We start from the raw sequence: 6,000 nt of genomic DNA on the forward strand, positions 1-6,000 counted from the left end.
TAACCATTGTAGATAAAGAATTTTGTAATCAGAAGAATGATTCTGATAATAAAGACTTGAATTATATCTGTACTATATTGTATCATCTTACAAAAAAGAATTGTATGATTTATATATATATATTTTTTTTTCTGAAATCATATCATAAACCTTTTTAAACTGCCATTTGGATGTGATACACTACACATAAAGTTTATAGACCCCCCTTTTTTTTTTTTGCAAAATAAGTCAATAAATTTATAACGAAATACTGAACCTTGGAGGTTTTTATTTCTGGTAATATCATAATATACTTTATGACTCCACAGAATTTTAGAATTACTGTTGAGAATGTGGGGAAATACAGGGTAAGTGGAAAATGGGAACAATCTTGCCAGTTAATTTTTTTTAAGTTATTTAATGAATAAGACAAGATATATAATATATAAGATATATAATAAGTCAAATAGTTTGACTGTTTGTTACCTGCACAGTTAAATTTTTAGTTTAACTTTGTTTGGACAAACTCGGTCTTTATTTCTGTTGTACTAAAAACAGTTGATAATCTCAGCACATGACTAGCAAAAATCCTTGAAAATTAATGTCAACCAGGAAGTCTTGATTATTTCCCATTTGAGAAATTTCATATTCTTTGGAAAGCATGTTATTTTTACAAAATTTAGGGCAGTACTTTGTGGGTTCTTGATTCTGATTTGCTCTGTTAGGACTAGTTTCTGATGGGTACCCATAGGTGAAGATAGATTGAAAACCACTTATCTGGAATTGTGGGGTGTTCAACATAAACGCAACTTTTCTCATGAACTTTTTGGATGCCCAGATAGGATTTTAATTCCATAATTATGTTCTTATTGCCTGGAGGATTTGTGTATGAGAAGCTGCTAAAACAATCAGAACAGTATTTAAATAGCCTAGAGGGGCGCCTGGGTGGCTCAGTGGGTTAAGCCTCTGCCTTCAGCTCAGGTCATGATCCCAGGGTCCTGGGATAGAGCCCCGAATCAGGCTCTCTGCTCTGCAGGGAGTCTGCTTTCCCCTCTCTCTCTGCCTGCCTCTCCACTTACTTGTGATCTCTGTCAAATAAACAAATAAAATCTTAAAAAAAAAAATAGCCTAAAAACTGAACTTCTGTCCTCATACCCCAGATTCTTTCTAAACAGAGGAATGGGTTTCCAAATATACTTAAATTTACCAAGTCCTTTATAAATAGGACTCATGAAATTCTAAATCACCTTATATGAAAATCTACATTTTCTATTTTTTTAATCATTAAAATTATATGACAGGATCTGTGGTTCCCAGTGTTGGACAGGGGGTAGGAGTCAGTAACTGAGGAAATTTTTTCCTAACTGTACATGCTGGACACTCCCATTCCTTTCCTCTTCTAATATGCAGAATTTCTAGGTTCTAGATAGTGTTTAGAAAATTTTTTTTCTGGATTTTTCAGAAATCCACCAATGGTTTATTCACCTTGCTTATAGCCACTTTATATGGGCTTTTTCCTGATAAATCCTTGAATCAAGTTAAACTTCAAGTGGAAAATTCTTAGAGGTGATACTAAGAGGCAACTATGTATATATGTATATATACATACACACACACACACACACACACACACGTATAAATATATATAGAAAACTATATATAAAGATTCTACTTCCTCTAATTTCAAAGTTAAGTGTACCCAGAGAGTAAGAAAAGTAAGTTTACTAACTAGTATCAAATTGGTGCATTGATGCTGTGTTATTCCTCTCCTGCAGATCCTTTAGTTACTGTTTATTTTACCTCTTGTATGTCATTTTCATCCTTTCTTTGTCTCCACTACTTTATTTTTATAAGCCCCACTTTCTCTGTTTTTCCCTCTAGCTCACCCTGTAGCTTCCTTCAGACTTGAAGTTAATGAAATCACTCCTTGCTTTAAATACACATTTTTATTATTTTATTTTTTTTAAATACATATTTTTAGATATACTGCAAGTTTGCATACATTATATTTTAATTAGTCTTTTCATAGTCTGACTCCAGCATTGCCTTCCATCATTCCTAGGAGACACATGACACTCTAGCCACACATTCCTTCAAGTTATTAGAAAGTTAACCTTTCCCTGGGGATAAAAATACATTATATGTTTATAAAAAATAAATTAAATTAAAAAGAAAAAGAGTTAACTTTTTAATTGTAAATGGATATAGTCCATCTATCTTATGAAGGAATCTCTTACAGGTTTGATTTGAGTGGAGACTCTCTGTGTCCCCAGTACACTATTATTGACATTTATTGACATTTATTCAATAAATTGAGTATCAGACATTCTGCTCGGGTGGGAGATGATTGCCTTGGGATTATAATAGAGAAAAAAACAGTTACTTTAGAAGAGTTAGAGTCTAATAGAGGAAACCATCATACTGCAAAATCATAACTGAGAAAAATGGTATGAAGAATCAATCATGTGAGAATTCGTAATGGAGAGTCCTAGTCAGAATAGTCTCCAGGGGTCCCTGGGTGGCTAAGTTGGTTGAGTATCTAACTCTTGGTTTTGGCTCAGGTTATGATCTCATGGGTCCTGCGATAGAGTCCTCTGCCGGCCTCCATGCTCAGTGCAGAGTCGGCTTAAAATTCTCTCTCTCCCTCTCCCCCCTCTCACTCATGTGCTCTCTCATTCTCTATCTCTCTAAAATAAATCTTTAAAAAAAGTCTCCGAAGGAAGCGACATCCTTGGAGAACCGAAGAATTAATATGGAGAAGATAAGCAAAAGAGAAAAAAGGAGCTTATCAGGTAAAAGAAATAATATGAGCAAAAATTCTGGGCCAGAGAGATTAGGTCAATTTATAATCCAGTTTGCCAAGGATAGGCATTTTTTACTTTCAGAAGTGCTCTGGTTTGGACTGCAAGGAGCACAGTACTGCTGGAACAGACAGAACTGAGGAGATGAAGCTGCATAGGAGCCAGGCTCTTCAGGGCCCAAAGCCAGGTAAAGAAGTGGGTTTGATCTTCGTGGCTCAGTTAAGCGTCCAAGTCTTGATTTCAGCTCAGGTCATGATTTCAGGGTTGTAAGATGGATGCTGGGCATCAAGCCTGATTGGGATTCTCACTCTCCCTCTCTAAAAAAGTAAGTAATAAGAATTAAGTGTGTCCTTTTCTTGGAACAAAGGGAGGCTTTGAAGGATTTTAAACTATGGTAATGGAGGATTTGCAAATGGGAAAATTTATTCCAGCCTTTAAAAATTGGTGGTATGTCAAAGAAAAAACAATATTCTTAAGTGAATTTGACTAAAGATAAATAATTTGATGGACCAGGGTAGTGTCACAGAAGAGAGAGTAGTTTTGGAAGGAACTGTCCACAGGATTTGTCAATGCAATTAGATTCAGGATTAGGAGGAGGAGGAAAGCTGCGCATACAATAGAATGGCATGGAACTGAATGATAATAGCATTCCCTTCAATGGTAATGTATTTGGAGTCCGGTAGGTGTGAAGATCATAAATTTGGGACTTACTGAGTTTCTCATACCTTGTCAGAGTCTTTGGTATAGAAGTCTGGAGCTAAGAAGGGAGATTTGGACTGAATAAAAAACTGTTAGGTGTGTGGGGAGAAATTAAACTCTTGAGTATATGTGAGATAAACTTGGAAGATAGCCTAGGAGTATGCAGTCAAGAACTTCAATTAATTTTTGGCTAGGAGAAGGAAGATGAGCTGGATAAGGAGTTGCAGATGTCAAGGGTGTTGTGCAATGGATAACAAAGACAAGTACTTCAATAAAGGAGTGGTGAACAGTGTATAATGCTGTTGAGAATCACTGAAATAAGGTCAGCATATCTGTTGGATTTAGTAATATGATGAGCATCTGTTACCTTAGAAGTGTTTTGTTGGAATAATAGGGCCAGAAGTCAGATTGGAGTGGAATGTGATAATTGAAGTTGATCATTTAGTTTAAAATCATTGACTTTGACTTGGGAGGGAATATTGTTGGGGAGGGTTGTGGATTTTTATTTGTTTAGGTGAAAGACTTCAGATGTTTCAAAAACAATGGGAAATGTCCTTTTGAGAGGTTGATTAGAGAAGAGTTAGTGATAGTCAGCTGGAAGGATTAACATTCAGAAAAGGAAATACATTAAAGTTCTGATTTCGGGAAAAAAGTAATTTTTTCAATCAGGAACTAAGCATTAGATACCACTGTTTATTGTTTTAAAGATTTTATTTTATTTACTTGAAAGAGAGAAAGCATGATAGGAGAGAGGTCAGCGGGAGAAGCAGACTCCCTGCCGAACAGGGAGCCCTATGTGGGACTCGATCCCGGGACTCCAGGATCATGACCCAAGCCAAAGGCAGTTGTCCAACCAACTGAGCCACCCAGGTGCACCATCCACTATTTATTGTTAGGGGTTCCAGGTGGTCATCTGGTGTGATTTGAGAGTTTCTGAGAGCCTTCTAGTCTCCACATTTATGTATGCCTCATATTCTACTAATTGAAAAATCGTTTGTAGAAATCTATTTTAAAGCTTATATTTCTGGGAAGACAAATATGTTAAGTTTTCAACTGTGCCAAAATTTAGAATTAAATATTGGGTAGCTCTACAATAAAAATGTTCAAGCCCTACCTCAAGAGATTGCATTCCATTGTTTTAAGGTAGGGCCTTGGCCTATGCATTCTTTAAAAGCTCACCTTTTAAAAGATGGTTCTGTGTTATGGCACTGGAAAACTATGGACATTGTTTTATTAATACTGTACTGACTAAAAGTAGTTTAAATGAAGTATAGAGAGTCCAGGACATTTATTTTTTTTTTAAGATTTTATTTATTTATTTGACAGAAAGAGATCACAAGTAGGCAGAGAGGAGGAAGCAGGCTCCCTGCCGAGCAGAGAGCCCAATGCAGGACTCGATCCCAGGACTCTGAGGTCATGACCTGAGCCGAAGGCAGAGGCTTAACCCACTGAGCCACCCAGGCGCCCAGGACATTTATTTTTTATAATAGTGTTTAGTAATAGGCCAAGGGGAGATTTTGCTCCACTGGTGACATTTGGCAACATCTGGAAACATTTTTGGTTGTCACAATAGAATGGCAGATGCTGCGGACATTTAGTGGGTAGAGGCCAGGGGTACTGCTAAAGATCCATTAATGCACCAGACAGACCCAACAACAGAATTATCTAGCCCCAGAAGACAGTTGTGCCATTGTTGAGAAACCCTGCTATAAAAGATATCAAGCTAAATAGTTACTTTTTAGTGAAATCTTCATGGGTAGAGTTGTGGTTTGGTAAGGGTACAAGTGAAGGAGGATCTACCCTACCCATCAGCTTAGCCTGAACTCAGCCTTGCTCATATTAGCAACAAAAGAACCTCAAACAAAACACATGTGCAGAACAAAGAAATGTAACTAGCACAATAGACTGATTATATTATTTTCTTTGTTTAAAAGAAAATATAGTGTAACTGAAACTCTTATTGCTGGTAGAGTAAATGGGATTGAAAAATCAGTGACAGTATCCATTATACCTGAACTTATGTCTACCCTATGTCAGCAGTTTCTGTCCCGATAAAGTCTCATATATGAAAGTTCATCACAGTTTGATTCATTATGGCCTCAAACTTGAAAAAAGTGAAGTATATCCATACAGTGAACTACTACCCATCAATTCAAAAGAATAGATCGCTACACACAATAGCATGGATAGATCTCACAGGTATTGTGTTGAGTGAAATAAACATGAACTCATATTATGTAATTCCATTTATTTATTTATTTTTTAATTTATTTATTTGACAGAGATCACAAGTAGGCAGAGAGGCAGGCAGAGAGAGAGAGGAAGGGAAGCAGTCTCCCTGCTGAGCAGAGAGCCCGATGCGGGGCTCGATTCCAGGACCCTGGGATCATGACCTGAGCCGAAGGCAGAGGCTTTAACCCACTGAGCCACCCAGGCCCCCCTGTAATTCCATTTATATAAAATTTTAAAACAAACAAAGCTAATTTGTGGTGATAAAAGGATAGTAACCTCTCAGGGCACA

This window comes from Mustela lutreola, chromosome 5, assembly GCF_030435805.1.
Source record: "Mustela lutreola isolate mMusLut2 chromosome 5, mMusLut2.pri, whole genome shotgun sequence".
NCBI lineage: Eukaryota > Metazoa > Chordata > Mammalia > Carnivora > Mustelidae > Mustela > Mustela lutreola.